Source organism: Corvus kubaryi, unplaced genomic scaffold (assembly GCF_017639235.1).
Source record: "Corvus kubaryi isolate FWS band 111438036 unplaced genomic scaffold, C.kubaryi_AGA036_p1.0 137, whole genome shotgun sequence".
Taxonomy (NCBI): domain Eukaryota; kingdom Metazoa; phylum Chordata; class Aves; order Passeriformes; family Corvidae; genus Corvus; species Corvus kubaryi.
Genome location: NW_024580671.1, coordinates 26,480,041 through 26,500,445, shown reverse-complemented (window position 1 = coordinate 26,500,445; position 20,405 = coordinate 26,480,041). Strand labels below are relative to the sequence as shown.

At 35.5% G+C, this 20,405-nt stretch overlaps 1 protein-coding gene and 1 long non-coding RNA gene across 3 annotated transcripts in view; both read left to right on the top strand.

Moving 5' to 3' along the window:
- Positions 1-20,405, top strand: part of TAFA5 (TAFA chemokine like family member 5) — a 525,365-nt gene that overhangs the window by 471,600 nt on the left and 33,360 nt on the right. The gene's annotated exons all lie outside the window — the stretch shown is intronic.
- LOC121659768 lies at positions 1,957-5,565 on the top strand. The gene is made up of 2 exons (XR_006014449.1): positions 1,957-3,617; positions 4,436-5,565. It is a non-coding gene; the product is annotated as an uncharacterized LOC121659768 (long non-coding RNA).

Sequence of the window (20,405 nt, the reverse complement as noted above, 5' to 3'; positions counted from 1 at the left end):
GTGCTTAAAGACATGTACTAAAACATAAGTATTTCCTCTACTGTGACTCAGGGATTTTTCCTATATCTTCTCCGTACTCTCTCCCATTACCTTTCTAATGTCTAATTTCCTTTCTTTTCAATACAGTAAGAGAGAGTCCTGCCCTTTCAAAAGATATTCTTATATCTCAGTTTTCCTCCCAGTTTTAAGGACCTTCTAACTGATAGAGTTTTTGCAAAGAAGTCTGTGCATGTACAGTTTCTACCAGAATTTTCAGACTTGATAATTTGAAGCCAAATAGGTAAAATTATAATTTTTTTTGTAATGAGTATTTCTTTGTCATTTGAGTTTCCTTTTACCTAGATGCTTGCATATTTATAGACAAAGATGTTCAAAATTATTTTGGAACACATGTGCTGCTTTAAACAAATGCTTTTCTGATACCATCTGATACCATTTTTCTGGCAAAAAAAGGTTATTCTTACAAAACATTCTATAGTTCTTATTCAGATAACTGGCCATCTATTCTAAAAAAATTGCTTTCAAAACAATAAGCATATAAAATTAGAATGGTCAGGAGTTTCCTTATTTCAAAATTTCTCATGAAGATATGTAGTTTGTTGTATTATACAGAGCTATGATAATGTATAAGCTTGTAACTAACAAATGATTTCTGCTGACTAAAGCCACATGGAAAGCATGGAAGTAAATAACTGATTATAATTATCTGCTGATTTTACTCTGCTGTCTATTGTCTGCTAATTATGGATCTGGCTTCTCTCTTTTTTATGTTTTTAAAGAAAATTGTAAATCATTGTCAACAAGCCTTTGGCTTATTCAAGCAAAATTCCTTTCATAATATTTTCAAAATTTAGGATGTGTCTATATTTGAAAAAGCTGCAGCCAGGGATATTACCAAAGAAAAAGAATCTCCAGTGAAATACCTTGGGGAAGATTAATATTTTCTTACTGACGATTAAAATTGAGTGACAAAAGAAAATTCCTCTTCAGATATGTAAAGCAAAATCCATCAGAGATCAATACCTGAAGCAAAATGGGAGGGTTTGCCAGGAAGATGTGGCTTGACATGAAAAGGTATTGCAAAATATGCACAACATAGAAGAAAAATGTAACAGTGTTATACATGACAGAGGACTGAGAAAAGGATGAGGCTCATCAGTCAAAGATTTCCAAGAAATTAGAGATGAAATGTAAAGATAATTAATCAGATTTTTAACCCAGAAAATTCCAAGGAAGACAAATATTTTCTGTACAGTTTCATTTTGAAGAATTTTTAGATAGACTTTTGATTTAATTAACATACATTTAAATCGCTATGATGAAACAGTTCCCATGTGTTTGCTTAAGTACCTTTTTCTAGGCCAGATTAAAAAAATAAAAAGAGAGAGAGAAAATTGGAACACTATTATGAGAAAAGGACACCAACTATTTTTAAAGTGAAACCTTACAGCAGCTTGTAGCTGCTTATAGCTTTCAACTTTGAAATGGAATATTCACTTCAGGCTGCTGTAGCTGTAGCTAATCTGCCTACCAATGGAACTCTTCCAGTGGACAGGATGCAGAATAATTCAAATTTCCAAAGTGGAATGAGAAATCTAGCAAATACTCCAGTTAGTTATTACCTATAATCCTAAAGTGACTTACTTTGACAAGTCTGATGACTCTCTTTAAAAAAAATAATTCTGTACTTATCCAATATCTTGTCCCTTCTGTATGTTTACCTCTTGAGAAATATTATCTGCATTCTGAGATAGCATTCAAGTTGAAACCTTTTGGTCCTGCTGTAAGTATTAATTCAAAATAAACAACTGGTAAAAAATAAACAGTTGTATTAAAAATATATAGTTTAATTATTATATTGTATATTAATATATTAGTTATTATAATTTTTATTATTTATTATAATATATTATATATCAATATAAATTAAAAATAAATAGCTTAATGTGAAATATAAACAATTTACGATTTTTTTTTCCTGAAAAATGGTCATTATCTGAATTCTTACAAATAACAAATATCCAGAACTTAAAGACACTTTGATTCCAGTAGTATGACACTCTTATTTTCTATGAGAGTAGAAATAAAGAATATTAGAAGGTCCTATATTTTACACATTTTATGAAATCCATTTGGGAATTACAAAGAGTCAAATTTTCATTCTAGACCCTTTCTCTTCCATGTAAACTAATACTGAAAATATCAAATAATTATGATATGGTCATGACTGATAATTGTTGTAAGGTGGCAAGGACAAAATACAACAGAACGTAAAAGCTGATTCTCACAAAGACAGCTAAATCCATGACTGAAATTTTACCATCACGTTTTGTAGTAATTTTGCATTCTTTTACACTGAAAAGGCCTTTCAGAGCTTTGGGATGTAACCAACTAATCCACTTAATACTTATTTAATTATCTCAGCACTCTGTTTTACAACTCTCTATGAACTACTTAGATGTGAACTGATATCTTCTCATCACAGAGCTTAGAATACAACCTTCACAAAATTTAATCAAGGGTAAAATTAAAGTAGAACAACATTAAAAAAATTATATCATCCTTATAGTAGTAGCTTTGTTCATTTACAGTTATTCACAGAACATATAGGAATAAAAATTTACATATAAACCTCATAATTTTGTGATATATTGTGAAGATATAAAGATTCTTAATAATTGAAATCTCAAACATAAATGTAAAGGTAAGATATAGGAAATCAAAATGGTAATAATTTATATATATTAATACAGGATATATTGTATAGCAGAGCTACTTTTTTTTTTTTTTTTTTTGCAAGTATATATTATCTTCAGGATCTTGACCTATTACAGTTAAATTGTAAGGTCAATAGTAAACACTGCAAGAGCACTAGATGAGTGATACTGATGTGATTAACCCTGTTAATTATAATAGGAGCTACACCTAACACAGACATTGAAGCGGGGTAAATTGGATAGATGTCAAGTGTTTGACCACAGCTTCAGCAGTAAATGCTGGATTGACATGAAATTATGTACACCATGTGCTGGAGACCCACAGGAACATATGACGGAGAAGAGTCATCTCAAGTAATGAAGATTTCATGACCATTTGTAACTGCTATAATTTCATCAAGACAAATTATGTATTGCAATGCTGGTTTTAACATACCAATGTCTGTAAGACTATTTTATCATTCTGTCCTTAGGTGCCAAAAAAAATAAACAATCACCTCTTACCAAATTATATTCCCTCCACCACTTGTCACCCCGTCTTCATTAAGAACAACTATGAACACGTAGTTTCAGAGATGGGACCACTGTCTCATTTAATATTTTAGTTTAAAAACCCCTAAACCTTAAGATTTTTTTTTACATTCTTCTTCTGACTATAAAATTGAAGTTGAAACCTTTGTCATCACTGTTGAAACCAAGCTGACTAATTTTACTCGTGAACTATTGTGAAGTGTTGTTAAAATATAAAAGGTGCTGGGTAACTTGTATGATTTGAATCTTACATTGTTTTACCTCTGTTCACTAGAAGTGGCTTGATATTAATCTGGAATATGCAGCTTCAGGAGCTGTTCTTCCATCTTCATCTCATTCTTTCAAGAGCCATAGAACTATACGATTCAGGTATTTGTGTGCATATTTGAGGAACACATCAGTAAACGTTTGTTACATATTCATAACAGTTTAAAGTACAAAGAATTTGTATTTATTGATGTTTTTCTCCCTCACTGGTCTTTCTCATACTTGATAATATATTTTTTTTTTCCCCAAAGGAAAGATGCAGTGCATATGTAGATGATAAGAAGCTCAAACTGGAAATGTACCTTGTTCAAATCCAAAATGAATTTGCTTTGGTTTCATTATGTAGTATACTTTCCCCCTCTCCCCACCCTACCCCCCCAGCTTTAAAATTTTCATTGGGTAGTGTTTGGAGTTGCTGTCTGGAGTTACTTTTGCTCTTGTAACTCTCTCCCCCATGGCAACAGGGGGAAATGAGTGGGTGGCTGGGTGGGGCTTAGTTGCTGATTAGGGTTAAACCAAGACAATCCTTACAGAACACATAGAAGTTGCTATATTCTGCAGATCCTCTTTCAAAAAGTTTCCTGGATATTTCTTAGTCCTCCTGAAATCATCATCAAATTAGTGTGCACAGGCATACTGTAACTCATGGAGGTAAGTGTATGCAGTGAAAATTCCAATTCTGACCATAAGAAGTATTTGCTTTGGAAAGTATTTTTATCTGTAACTGCCAAAACAAAAGTTGGTTATGTTTCTCTACTGTAATAGGTGAAGTCAAAAGTAATATCTTTTCATATGGGATGGTCAAAACCTTTAGAGTAGAAAATTCAGACGCTGATCGTAGAAAGAAGGAAATTCACTACATAATCTCTCTTCTCAAATCTGTTTTAGTGATTGTTTTATATTTATTTTTCTTTATGCAGAATTGTCCTGCTGGCAGTGTCCATTGTCTCAGAGTCATTCCTCACTACATGGACTGCTCTGTCCTTTCTGCCTACAACCAAATGGCAAGGCATTGCATCCATAAACTCTGTGTTAGAACAACCTTGCAGAACCATAAATGACACTGAACTTTGAGCCTAAGCTTTTATTACTCTTTCTTTCATCCTGCAGTTAAGAAACCATCTTTCATTGATAACTGCCTCAATCCTGCATATAAGCTGTCACTGACTTGTGTAAACAAATTCCTTATGTTGTGTAACACTTCTGTTTATTGTGTTGATCGAAATCTTGACTGTAGCCATGAATGTTATCCAACATCTTACCAAGGCTTCCCTCATTCCAAACACCTTATTATAGGAACATATCCTAAATTCTGAAACTTTGGGCCTGGTATAACTTTTTATGTTCTTGAGGTTAACTCTGTGTTCTTTACAGAAGAACTGGATAACAGCACATAAGCTGATTTTACATATGTCTAAATTTTTCTCAGTCACATACAATAGGGCTTATATATTTAAAATAGTCTTTAATAAGTATTTGTATTCAACAAAATACACATTTTCTCATGCTTTATTAAAGTGAGAGAATGTCTGGCATAGTTAGGCATTTCAGTGGAAGACATTGTTTTAAATACAATTGAAAGTATTACACTATGCACCAGATTCCATACTTTTCAAAATTCAAGGGATTTTATTTCTTAGTTATCATATGGCATGGAAAGAGTTCATTAAAGCAAGGAATTCAAGAATGAAAGCTCATCCTCTGAAAACAGAGTGACATGTCAAAAGAAAGAGTTATACAAATCTATTTATTTTAAGTACTTGACAAGATCTCCATTAAAAAAAATAATGTGCCACATGTGCCACTATGTTGAAAGAAAAACTGGAATCCCTTGGGTGGGAGCACTGGAAACAGACTGTATACATTTGACCCCCCTGAGATCTGCGCATTATTTCAGGTTTTAGTGCTCATGTTTGAATGATTCTGTGTTTTAGGCTCATGACTCTAAGTGTTCTTTCTATATTTTTCTGAAAATAAAAGTTTTTTGGTAATTGTATGTGATATGGTACTGTATGTTTACTTGATTAAAATCTCATGTGTGAGAAGTGAGTTTTCCTTTCCGATTTCTTTTTTAAAAAATCATATAATTGAATTGTATCTCTTTTATTCTCTTAAATCAATACCAATCAAATGATAGAGTGATAAAATACATTTCCATCCAGCAGTGTTATTTTATTAAAATTAAATTAATTTAATCTCTGTTTTAAAAGTGGGATATAATACAAATAAAACAAATCAAATATCCTCTCTCTCAGAGAGAAGGCAATGGGCAAATCATGATGGCACATGCAATCTCGTTAGCAGGCTATCAAGGAAAAATAACTTATTAGTCTCATCTGTCTTTACTGTATGAGCATGTGGCAAGGGTCTATAATTAAGTTTCAGTTTCTAGAATGCAGAAACTCTAGAAATCAAGAATCCTAAGTTCAACCTTCTGACGTGATTAAGCCTATTATGACTACAGCTCACTAAAGAGATTGTATTCTGCTTTTATTTTCACTCTGGTCAACACTGGTTTATGGAGATTAGGCTTTGAAATGAATACTATCTAGATTTACATCCAGTTTTATCTAAATCACTAAAATTTGAGAATGCTGAAGAAAGAACAGCTTGGAATTTGTGATGAAATAAATTTTGTCAAAACACATCTATTAATCCAGACTGAAAAAGTTAGTGGGAGCATATAAAATTCAAGGTTTTTTTTTTTCTTTTTGAGAAAGCGTTTTCTAGCCAAAATAAATTAGAATTATAGATAGACCCTAAATCCTCAAGCATCCAATATCTTCAGTTAAAGCAGCTAGAGTAAAAGTCTGACCATGTCTTTTATTAGTATACATATCTTTACATTAATTTCTTTATAAACAAATTCAAAGATCTCAGCTTTGTACAGTTACTGAGTAATTTCAAATTTCAATAATTTCTCCACAGCAGATTTTCATTTTCTGATCAGCCCTAATAAATCTGAAATATTTATTTCTGATCCACTTCTAATTCAGAAAGTTTGGAATGTTGAAAAACAAAATGGGTGAAATTTATTTGGGTATTTCTGGCACAGATGGACAGCTAATGTGTCCATATTGACATTGAAATTACTTTTCAAAGAGAAATAATAAATCTATAGATCATCTGACCAAAATACTGTTTTGTCTAAAATATGTTTTAAAAAGAAGCAGATATGTATTTGCTTCGTGTTTCAACAAATTGACATAAACTAGGAACTTTTTTTTTGAGAGACCTATATAAATATATATAGATATAGATGTGCCATTACGTATTTTCATTTGTTTGAAAGGAATAGAAGCAGCACTCTATCATGCAGTAGCATTTTCAGCTCAGACATGTGAATCCTGGAGAATAATTTCCAACTTTTGTGGAAAATCCCTGACACTGTAAGCCTTTGTGCAGTGCACAAGACTTGCACTCCAGCTCAAGTGTGAGCTCAGAGTAAAGCACTAATCTTTATCCTTTGCAGTCAGCATGAAGAATTCCAAGGGTGCTTTCTTCTGGACACTACCTTTATTTGGTGATTCTGACAATATAAACCCACTGCTGCTGGGGGAAAAGGAAAAGTAAAATTCTCCCTTCACCTTGCTGATCAGGCACCCCAACACACAGTGAGGTGTGTGTTCTTCTGCTGACAGTGGTGAGCAGTTATGATGGCTTCTCAGCAGCCTCCAGCATGTAATAACAGACTTCTCTGCCCCACACTTCATCTTCTGATTATATATCTGTGCCTCACTGACTACACTTTTGTGCCCCACTGAGTTAGGAAGGACCAAGTTAACAAATTATGCAGTGTGTCAGCATTTCTACAAGAAAAAATATTTATGCTTTGTTTAGGGCAGGGCAGCCTGGTTTTTAACGTTTTTTTTTTTTTTTCCCTACCTAAAGAAAGACCATTTGAGACTTTTATTAGCTTGGTTGGTTCTAGATTTTTTTTTTCTATTTGAAGTTTAGACTTTCTAATGCAGTAGAGACCAACACTGCAATGAAACATACAGCTTTATGAAAGCCTAAGTAAATTAGAGAAAAAGATCCATGAAAAAAAGTTCAGTGTGCCTTCAGCAGAAAAATGACCACCCCACACCCCCCATCCACACAGATGTGTAGGTAACAGATTTAATTAGAAAAATGTTCAAACTGGAATTCTCAATAGGGTCAGTTCTTGGCACTGAGATTATTTGAGATGCAATTCTCTGGTCGTCTTTACAGACTTTCAGTAAAATTTGGTGGAGGTATGAATGTGCTGCCTTGCCCATCCTTTGCAGCTATTGTTATGCACAGGTGCTTGTGTACTCACCTCTATTGCTTCTCACTTAATCCTACAGATAGAATTGATTCTGCATGTCCAGTCAATGCTATGTCAATTTGAAGCAAGTGCACACACTACAGAATGCAATACCTGTCAGTACACTATTGGTCTAAATTAAGATTAGGATTTAAGAATTGCTGCAATCCAGACATAAACAAATGACAATAGCATGACAAAAAAAGCCTCTCTTAGAAGTAATGCATTTCTTACCAGCTTGGTACTTGAGTTTTTTCTTAAAATGCATATAATGATATATCCTCTGATTTTAATTTTTTTTCCATGTTGACATTTCAAAAGAGTGAATAAAGAAGGAGATTAGTGAGAAGAACTTGATGGCCTTTCTGAGTCCTGGGAAGTACTAAGTACTTAGTACTTACTAGCATTCTGGGAAGAGAAAATAATATCTGCTAAGTTTCTGAGTATAATACATCAATGGCATATTAAGGCTAATAGTTCACAAGAGAGATGTTGTGTGCCACCTGAAAACGGTAGCTTGATGGTTATGCTTTGAAATTTAATAGAAGAACCCACATTTCCCTGTATTTGATTTGGATCAGTCAACAGAAGGTAGATTCCTCAAGACATTTGAAATACACAAGTATAAAAAAGTCCCATTGTATAAATTTTTGATTTGTTTAGATTATTGATTTGTCTAGATTATTGATATTTGTTTAGATAATAGATCACCCTATCTCTGTCCTAAAATAAGGAAGGGAGTATCTCAGAGACAGAGTACTTAAAAAAGCCCCCACTACTATGGACTCACAACTTCTGGCTCCCATTTCTAACTCAAAACATTGACATGGGAGTCCTCTTCCCTTCACATAAACCCTGAATGCAAATGAAGAAGACAGGTACTTACCAAAGAAATGTCGTCTTACCCAAAGCCAGATATCTGAGACAGAAGAAAAAAACTGCATTCAAATTTGCTTTGTTATTTTGGAGAGCTTATCCAACTAAAGGAAGGAAGGAATTCAACACTAATTATATGACTTTGTGAGTCTGGCCTGCAATGATTTTTTTTTCTATAAATTCATTTATGAATATAAAAGAGCTTGAGTGGAAAAAAATCAGCTCCCTACCTCAGAAAACTCTGTAATAAAAAGCTGCAATATAAGAAGTCTAAAATGAATTTGAAATAGGCACTTAAAACATTACATGATCAGTATTACTGTTAAATTATTAAAGTGAATACAGCTTCAAAATGTTTTTATGAGAAAAATTATTATAGAACCACAGAATAAGCTGAGTTGGAAAGACCCACAAGGACCATTGAGTCCAACTCCCTGTCCTGCAGAGCACCATCTGCAAGAGTCACACTATTTGCCCAAGAGCGTTGTCCAAATGCTTCTTGAACTCTGTCAGGCTGGTGCTGTGACCACTTTCCTGGGGAGCTGTTCCAGTCCCCAACCACCCTCTGGGTGAAAAACGTTTTTCTAATATCAAACCTAAACCTCCCCTGACACAACTTCAGGTCATTCGCTCAGGTCCTGTCACTGGTCACCACAGAGAAGAGATCAGTGTCTGCCCCTCCTCCTCTCCTCATGAGGAAGTTGTAACTGCAATGAGGTCTCCCCTCAGTCTCCTCTTCTCCAGACCAAGTGCTCTCAGCCACTCCTCATATGGCTTCTCCTTGAGGCCTTTCACCATCTTTGTTGCCTTCCTTTGGACACACTCTAATAGTTTAATGTCTTTCTTGCATTGTGGCACCCACAACTGCCCCCAGCACTAGAGGTGAGGCTGCCCCAGTGCAGAGTGGAGTGGCACACCCTTATCCAGCTGGTGATGCTGTGCCTGATGCACCCCTGGACACTATTGGCCCTCCTGGCTGCCAGGGCACTGCTGACTCATATTCAACTTTCCATCACTGCCATATGAGAATAAAATATTTTCAGGATTGACAAATAACAGTAAAGGGGCATGTCTGAAGCAGCATTTTTAAGATTCCAGAAAAAAAACAAAGAAGTCTGTAACATGACAATAATGTATTTGGTTTTAATCATTTGGTAAATAACTGGAACGTTTGTGTGAAATTTATAGCATCACTTGAGCATTGCTTTTTCAAAACTAGAACGCATTAGACGCCCAGCTGGGATAATTTAATGTAGAAATGGTCTTTTCACAGTGTCGCTTAAGTAGGATAAAAGATTATTTTCTTTAGAAGAAATATTTTTTCAAAAATTCTTTCTGTGCTTTAAGATGTCACTTACTGTTATTTCATTTTTTTTTCTGGTCATAGACTCAAATGGAATGTTATTCTGGCACAAATTGCAAAAAGTAATTAACAAGACCTGTTATGCATTGCAGGAGGGTGTTGGGCAGAGGTGGACTGGCTGCTGAGCACCAAATATTGTTTTGTCCATATCTTACTCCCAAGCCTATTCTGTAGATTTCTGGTGGGTTTTTGTTCACCTCCAAACTGTTTCTAAGGATGTAGCTACATGCTTTTGCCTACAGCCCTGATTTTCCTTGAAGCTAGAATTTACAGACACAGAGAATGTGGTATTCTTGGTAGAAGCAAGAATAAACAAGACATACGTAAACTGAAGGACGCCCCAAAGTGGTAACGTCCTTGGAGTTTGACTATGGGTTACCAGGACAATACAAGGAAAATACAGCAAGACCATCTGGACAGTAACAAAACCAGTCGGGTTAGATGATCACAGGAGAAGGAAATTTTTGTTGGGAAAGGCAATACTGATTTATTCCTTCCCTTCAGCATCTTCCTAAGAGAGACTGTACACACAAAGCTGTGAATATAAAATCATTAGAGAGCTTCAGCAACTCAAAGCAGGTTTTGGGATGTTGTGGTTAGAGAGTGTTAAACAGCTGTATCTTTACTCTGATATGGGAGACAGAGACACAGATATGCTCATTCCTGCTTATTGAATCAGGAAATGAATACTGGTCTCCTGAGGGCAAGACCAGAATCTGACCTACAGGTGTTTCTTTTCTTTTTTTTAGAGAATGTTTTCTTTTCTTCTTCTGCCTTGTTTAAAGCCTTGTTACAAATTATTACACCTTCTGTGTCAGGTCAGTGAGGAAATACAGAAATCTGAATGTCATATTTGTAGATGTATTGTGGATTTTGGCGCACGTATTCTTTGGGATTTTTGCACACATATTCTTGTAAAAGCAAGTGTGAGAAACTAAAAATTTCCAATGTACGATACAATTTGCATTAAAGCGCGAGTCTTTAAATGGATGACAAGGACCTTCAATTCCATCATCTGGAACTCTTGGAGTTCTTGGAGCTGTATTAGCGAATGGTCAGCTTAGAATGAAACAATGTATTACCCTCTCAGATATTAATTCTGTGGCTCATATTAAAGCCAAGTTGCTGGAAAGTTGTTGGAATGAGACTTTTATTGATCCCACCCATTTTTATTATTAAAATTTTGAAGAAAAATGAAAGCTATAGGAATACCTGAGCCATCTGCTGCCTCAAATGTTTCTTAAAAATATTCTTACTCTGTAGACTCATGAATCTTAGGTTCAACAAGAAAGGACACTGTTCAGTTTCATTTTCAAATACAGAAGAAAATAAATCAGCATGGGTTTTCAAGTATTCATGTTTAGTGTTGTAAAAGAGTTTTCCAGCTAATCATGCAAATTATCTTGGTGATTATATTGCCATTGCAGGAAGATAGGATCCAAATAAAAGTTTCATATTATATTAAAAAAAATTACTTCAGGCTAGTTGTCAGTGTTTTTAAATTTATAATTCAGTAGGTAATATGTTCAAAAATGAAATTAAGAATTCTTGCTTGAGGACATCAATACAAAGGAGTAGAAAGTCAAAGATGCCTAGGACGAACACCTCTGTGTATTTGTGATTGCATTTGCCTGAAAATCAAGATATTTTCTGGGCCATATTCAAAGAAATGTTGGAGGTTTTCTTCCTTTCAAACATCAGTGCTTGAGAAGCTCTACGCAAGTTGGCTTCAGTGACAGAATAAGCGACTATGTCAATTCAGTCACTGCATAAAACCAGCTTTAAATACCGGGATTGTGCATTGCTGTGATTTATAGATTTCAAGAGAATGGGATTCTTTTAAAACTTTGCTTTGTCTACTAGAGCTCTAGAAATGCTTGATGGTATGTTCAACTGCCCAGGGAACTGCAGTTCACACTGAATACACATTTGAGATATACTGGAGATTGTAGCAAAGGTCAAAATCCTTTGCACAATTCATGATATATCTTCATACCTGTGCTCTTTCTTTTTGATCTGGGTCTCAATTCATAGAATCATGGGATATGCTGAGTTGGAAGGGATCCATCAGGATCACTGACTCCAGCTTCTGGCCCTCTTCAGGACATGCCAGGGGTCACACCATGTACCTGAGAGCATTGTCCATACAGGTTTTCTTGCTGTGCTTTTACAGACAGGGTGGAGAGCCTGCATCTTCCAGAATGAGCCCCTTGGAAAAGAGAAACAAACTTAACTGAACTCCTTCCTGTAAGAAATATGACTGGTTTTGGTTTATTACTGATTACCAGTGACATTTCCATGAATTGAAGTATGTGCACAATCTGCTTTCATGCATGAGCAGCTGACTCTAAGTATCCAAAAAGACACTTTGTGATCAGTACCTAGCTTTAGCCTGATGTTTTTTCTCATTTTATAGTCTTTACTGTGTCTTTTTAGACCATACATAACTTTGACCCACCTTATAATTTTGCAGTCAGTGTACCACATAATAGCAGCTTTTGGTCTGTAACATAAATGAGCAAAATATTGCAGTTGGATTAAATAACTTTTGTAGGTCCCTTCAAAGTGAACTATTCTCATCTATTCTATTCTTTAAATGTAATTCATGGCTTAGTGTTCAGTGTGCCACACTGAAATTCCTTTAGCCATATATACACCACACAGAACTGAGATACGATTAACCCTCTCAACAGGAAATAAACTGTTTCCACACTAGTGTATGGGTGCATTGACTACATCCATACAGATGCTGGAGGGATCAAGATAGAGACCTTTAACATTAAAATTGTCACCCTTACCACTCGATGAAAATGAGTTATTGCTCTAGCGTGAGCTTCAAGTTATCATTACTAGAATCATCTCTCAGATATAGTCATATTCACAATGCCTGTATATTGCATAAGTGCTTTGCTAATTTCACACTCCAGTACCTTGGCAGTGTGCATCTGTGAAACACTTAGGAATCACGTAATGTGTTATCTTCATAGTCATTATGCCAGTTTTTGCCAATCAATTAATAGCAGGATAAAGTATTTTGTGCTTGTTATAAAATCATTCTCCAGTGAAAATTTAACTCTAGCATTGCATCTTTGGAAAGTTGTATTCATATGTGTGTTCTCCTTAACTGTTCTAACACATTTTGATAGTATTTAGAGAGTCTTATACAGTATTTCCTATAATAAGACTTTTATTAAATACTATTTTTCAAAATATCTCTCCTCACGTAGAAAGCCTCTAGATATTTGCATGAACTTCACGTGTCTTATTATTGGTACTGGTATAATATGGTAGCACTGGAGCTGCAAAGCAAACTCAGTTTTGTGCTAAGCTTGATTTTAAAAATATTCTTATTTTTCAAGATTTCTTCCATTTGAATTTTAGTTTGCTATTGTTTTCGCAATCAAAGGACCGCAATGGAACAATCAGCACTGAAAGAAGCAGCTATTTCTTCAAGCACTTTTTTGTTTGCTATACAAAAGAGTCCTGAATTAGTCAGCATTATGGAATCATGTTTCTCCTTGACATTCCTGACTGAGAGCTTTAGTTAATATCATGTTGAGTTCAGTGGAAACTCATATGGTCAGCACCCAATAAAGAAAAATTTTATGGTTAAAATATGTTAATTTTGATTCATAGGAATTCCTTAGAAAGGGCTGGGAATGCTGCCAAACAAATAGTGTATCTTACTTTAGGCTAGAAGAAGCCGAAGTCTTAGAGAACAAGTTCAGAATAGATTATTGCATAAACAGCTAGGTGAAACTGAATCATTTCTAAGCATTACTTTTTAGTCATAAAAAAAGAGTAACACCTATTCTTTACTCCCTAAAATGCAAAAATATGTAATATTCTGTAGAATTCAAAACAAGAATTTGAATAGAATACTTCATGTGTTTCATTCCAAAGGAAGGCAAATTTGTTACAAACTGAATTAAAACAAGCTAAACTGAGAAGCAAATTCTGACTTTACACATTACACTCTTAACTTCTCTTGCCCAAGAAGTCATGTGTGTTACTTCTTTTACTACCGGCTACAGCAATTCTGTAGATTTTTGGTGGGTTTTTGTTTAGGTTTTTTTTTCTCTATTTTTGATGAGTAAGAAGATAAAAAGGGCAGGGAAATAATTAATTCAAATTTGAGTATTTAAAGTTGGGTATATACAGTGGATTATCATCAACCATAAATCTCATAAATGCTATTGAATTAAATAGGACCCATGAAGGACAGCACATAGCAAAAGCAGAATCTGTGGGAATGATGTATCAGTTCTGACTCATGGAAGTCAATTAGTAGGGGAAATTACTGCAGTCAAACAAGCTCACAGCTAATGATATAACTACACTTTCTGTTAGAATTAGTATATGATTTCAAAGAAAAAAAAGAAGAGAAGCTTCACTGTCTGGTAAATGGATTCTGGTTATCACATTTTTCCACAACCATATTTCTGTCCTGAATGTAAGTACAGACAGCTTATGGTCAAATGAATCCTTTATCTTCTTTTTGCTTTTGAACTCTTTCAAAATAAGCACGAAGGCTGACTTCTTCCTACCAGAATAGTTGCTATGCTCTCTATGATAAAAGAGGCAAAGGAACTGCTGTATCAGAAAATTTTTAAAGCAGTACCTTAAGATTAGGTGTAAGATTTATTTCCTGATGCTTAGATATGTTTGCAATGTTTCTCGGTACTTGTTTTTAGATATATGAGTGTCCTTCTTTAATTGAGGAGTACAGAGATAGCCTTAGTATTCCAAGAAAGAGAGTCTGAATCCTGCACAGGCCAGGATTGCATTAGGCTCTTCCAGGCATAGTACATTGCTGTTTGTCATCCCCAAGGTTTGGAGTTTTAATTCTGAGGATAGAGGTTTTTTCATAAATGTTCTTTACACTGTTGTCCCTAGATACATAATTTTCCTTGTCTATAATAAAGAATCGTTTATACCTGATATCTGGTGGATTCCAACTGCTTGTCATCAATCTTTCCTTTTCCTCATTTACCCCTCCTCCAGTTGCTGTGTTATGCACTATTTTTTTTCAAGCAATAATGCTGTTATACTGAGGCTGCAAATAAAGCTGAAAATAAGCCCTCTGGCATTTTTTTAAAACACATGCTCATTGATAGTTCTTTAAATACAGTATATTAAAACCTACATGTTAGAACATTTTATTCAGTTTAGTATGTATAATGTTGGTGTTTGAAATTTCTTCGTTAATCAGCATGTTCAGAATGAAACTAAATGACCTATAGAAGTAAAACAAGATCATCAGCATCATCCTTATCCATGTTCAATGCTAGCTTTTCCTGATCAGCTTACAAGCAAGTTCAAAAGGATGTCTTTCCTATAAGCCCATGCTGATTGCCATTTATTATATTATCCTCTTTTAATAGGTTATTCATCAAATCCCATATCTCTTGTTCCATAATTTGTCTGGGATCAATGTCAGGATGACAGGCCTATAATTAGATGTCCCATTTATACTTTTAAAATATTGGCATAACATTAGCTTCATTCCAACCCTTTGGAAATGCTCCAGTGCTCCAAGACTTATTGAAAATCATCACTGATGATCAAGAGATCTGCTCAGCTGACTCTTCACAGCACTTGCAGGCAAAATTATCTGGACCTGCTGATTTAACCATCTATCATACTGTTATTTAGCAACCTTGTTATTTCCCATTAATATGGAAAGCCTTTTACAATTTAAATCTCATCCAGCTACAATGTCGAGCTTTTTCACAAAACCATAAAGTTATTCCCTCATTCCCAATGCTGTAATTCAAACTACTTCTCTGGTTTTTAGGGTTTTCCTCTGCTATAATTTTTTTTTTTCTACTCATCTTTTTTTCCTCCTCCTTCCAATTTCTGGTTTATCTGAATTTCTAAGCATTTAGTTTTTCTTTCATGTCTTTTACAGTCATAAAGCCATGCTCGCTTTATATATACTGGATATAGTCTTCTAAGCTTTTGGAAATTTATCTAAGGTTTTGAAAATAATTCTATGACTCTATTAGGTAAACTGTGATTACATGCCTAATTTACTGTGTCTTTGAAAAGGCAGATTAACTCTGTGAAAGGAATACACAGGATTCCTGAAATTTACTTCTGTTTAATACCTCAAAGCTAGTAAGTAAAATAGATCAGGTTCTGCTTTCTGCAAGTTATAACCTGATATCTTTGTTAACAAAGTTAAATACAAAAGTAAAAAGACCATAACTTCTTTTGAAACGTTGTGAATGAGTTGCTTGGCGTCTTTAAGAAACATTGTCAAAGTACTGTCAAAAACAGGGTTTGATATGAATTTGTGAAAATTTTTTTCCAGATGTTTACAGAGTTCAGTGGCAAGGTTCACTCTACTGCTTGCTACAAAGATTAGTACAAAGGAAGATCAAATTAGATGTAATTTTGAATGATTTGCATGGAATCCAGGAACGCAAAAGGAGGTAAGAGCGAAAAGGATGTGGATGGAAAGATAAGGGTGCAAAAGGATGTAGCAGCTCTTAATCATCATATATTTTAAAATTCACAAAGTGATTTGGTAGATTTCACTACAGTTACAACAATGACTTAATTAAAGATTTGAAATAGTAACAATCTGTCATGTTTTAACCTCAGCCATCAACCCACCCGCAGGCAGCTGCTCACTCACTCCCCCACCAGTGGGATTGATGAGAGAATCAGAAGGGTAAAAGAAAACTTGTGGGTTGAGATAAAGACAGTTCAATATGGAAAGCTAAAGCCACACAAACAAACAAAGCAAAACAAGGAATTAATGCACTATTTCCAATGGGCAGGCAGGTGTTCAGCCATCCCCAGGACAGCAGGGCCCCATCACACATAACGGTGACGTGGGGAGACATATGTCATCACTCAAAACATTAACTCTTTTCCTCTTTCTTTCCCCCACTTTATATACTGGGCATGATGTCATATGATCTGGAATACCCCCTTGATCATTTTGGGTTACATCTCCTGGCTGTGTCTCCTCCCAGCCCAAACTTTCTCACTAGCATGGCCGTATGAAAAGTAGGAAAGGCCTTGGCTCTGTGTAAGCCCTGCTCAGCAATAACAAAAACATCTCCATGTTATCAACCCTGTCTTCAGCATAAATCCAAAACACAGACCCATACTATACATTCGGAAAAAAATTAACTCTAACCCAGACAAAACCAGCACACATTCACACCATCATCAATTCACACACACACAGATAAAATGATGTGTACGCTTATTTCTGTGTGGGAAAAGGTACCTATCAAAAATTACCCTCAAGTTCAGAGAACCACTCACATCAAATCCCTTTGTGTTTCCCCACAGGCAAGGCGTGCACATCAAGGAGTGTGGAGATGGGGGTGGGGAGTATCAGCCCAGGCCTCTAAACACAACAGACTTAGTGAGCTCTGAGAGGTGTCACACACAGAAGGAGGTGGTGGCACAACCTGCTGTGGTCCCAAGATGACTAACTTCTGTCAGCAGTAAGTTTCCATCCTGGCTATAATGCAAGTTGGCAGTTACTGGGCTTTTTTCCCCAAAGTGCGGTAACAATGATGCTGTTCCTCTCGGGCTACAATTCACAATGGTACCACTCCACTCAGACTATAATTCAGGTAAATGGTTTACCAAGGTAACTAAGGATAATTGCCTATCCTTTGTTTTCCACCTTGACTGGGCAGCAGATGTGTGTGGCTGTTTCCACCTTTACCATGCAAGAGCTCCTGGTAAATCAGGGAGTGACTCATGGCCCAGCTGATCCAATCAAGGGATGTTTCATCACTCAGTCAGCTTGGTCAAGATTTATCAGGAGCTTCTGAGATCACAGGGCAGGCCCAAGATGTCCCCCACAGACATACAATCTCCATTTGAACACAGAGACTCTGACACCAAAGTGACTGTATAATTACAACTTCTTGCACTTGGTCTCTTTGATTTTACTGTTTCCACAGGATCTCCATTTCTTTGTTTTCTGCAAGTGGGAGGTCTATTAAAGGAAGCTGAAGACTGTTCTATAAGAATACACATTAGAGGAGGATTTTTTTTCCCTGTATTCACTAATAAAACAAAACAAACAAAAAAAAAAAAGAAGAAAAAAGAGAGGCTGTTTTATACTATTTCAGAAACTTCTGAGACAATACTCAAGTAGCTGGAAGGTCTATAGAAGAAACTGCAAAGTCACTACTAGTGAACTCAGTGAATGACAAAAATATTGGCTGTTATACAGACAACTCTGTGCTACTCATCAACCAAATTCACTTGCCCTTTAAGACAGCTAAATACAAAACCAGCTAACTAACCAAAAAATTGTGGGAAAATTCAAATCTTTGAAATGTGAGTAATCAGAAAGCACTCTGAACATACCTATGGCAGACAATATCTTCAGACTATTGAGTCTCAATAAGCAAAAGATTATCAAGTAGAAAGAGGGAAATTGTATTGCCACATTAGTGAGGTCATTGCCTGAATACTGACTGTGTGAAGCTCTTTAGAGCAAAGATGACAGAGTGAAACAGCTTCATAAAACACAGATAAAAGGATTCATGGTTTGACAGTGGCTTAAACAGAGACATGCTTTTTGGTTTATCCAAGAGAAGTTTAAGAGGTGACTTCATCATAAATGAAACATACTGAAAATTGAAATATAATTGGTTTGTGATTTAACGAGCCATTGAAACAACTTATCAAAGGCCAGGACACATTCTACTTTATATGACGTTACTCATTCAAGAGAACTGACTTTTGGGAAGAGATAGTATAGCTGAAGGTAATGAATGCATTACAAAAATGATGTGAAATTATATACTCTACGCTATGCAAGATACTAGATTAGGTGATCATGTTGATTTCTTCATGCTTTAAAATCTGTGAGTCTAGTGAAGAATTAATACTTGAATTATACAGCTAGAGAAGAGTATTCAGCACTTAACAGAGCAATAGCAATAAAAATTTTACTTTGCTAGAGATGAGCTTGATACTGCCAATGAGAGCTGCCAATGAGAGCATTATTGGTGAATTCAGTGAAGCAGCCTTCTATGAAGCCACTCACTTGGGAAAAAAAGAAAGGTTACAAAAGCAGAAGCTAAAGTAATGATAAAAGGAGGAATGCTGGATGGAATAAAATATAAACGAAGTCAAAGGTAAAATTAGGGAATATTGTCAGCTGGATTGTTCTCAGTTTATTAAAACTAGGTGCTGCACTTTGCCTGTGCTCTGACACTGCACATTTGTTTAAGTTTATGCTGTCTGTAGTCTATACAACTTAATGAGAAATATTGCCTGCGTTGGATATTGGATGTTCATGCTGACAAGAAAATGTCACAATCAATACCAAGGAGCTGAACTTGAAGGGTTCACCTCCAAAGAGCATGTTGACTTCTGGAGGTTTGCCACATTTACAGTGAGCCAAGGTCTTAAATTTTCACAGTGAGAGATTTAACTCTACAAACATTCTGGCTGTTTTTCATAAACAGTGGATTTTGTTTTTAAAATATTTTCCACTCACTTCTGATATAAAAAAATAGCTGCTACTCATATTCATGTATTGCAGACACAGTTTTCAGGCAGTGGTAGCTTTAAAGTTTTAATAAAAATTAGCAAAAGCTTTTAGGGTGAAAAATTAATTTAAATCCAAGTTTCTTGTAATGCAAACGGTAAATGAGCCTAGCGTGCTGATTCAGTAAAAGTCTGAGCATTATCATCTCAGCATTTTTGTCCCAAAAAAGAATCATAGTCATACCAAAAGAAAGCTGATGAACTCAACTCAGTGTAGGAAGAATGTGAGAGAAATAATTTATCCTAAGATTTTAGGACAGGAGATATGTATTGCGTCTGGTTGAGATTAAGATTTTCCCCACAACGGCCCACATAGTGTTTTTCTTTGTATAAGAAGCTGGAAAGGTGATGGTAACACACCAGCATTTTGGCTGCTGCTGAGCAGTGGTGGCACAGCATCAGCGCTGTCTCACCAACATCGCCCCCTTCACCAGCAGGCTGGGATGGACAAGTTGGTAGGAGAGATAGTCAGGACAGCTGACCCTAACCGACCAAAAGTATTCCGTACAATATGGCATTTCTCTCTAGCAGAGGGCATGGTCCGCTTGTTGGGGTCAGTACAAAATTTTGCATGTATTTGTTTTACCACTATAGCAGAGGCCTTGGCAATACCCTTGAGCTTTTTCTGTGGGGTAAACTATGTGTATGTTTATATGTCTTGACCTTCTACAATGGTGGTTCTTTTTTTTATGGAATGGGGATGTTGTGTCTCCTAATGTATGTGTGAATACATGAAACATTTACAATGGAAATGAAAATTGAAATTTTAAATCATTAAGAAAATTTCTCAATCTGATCATTCTTGAGCATCTCTGGCAGTCAC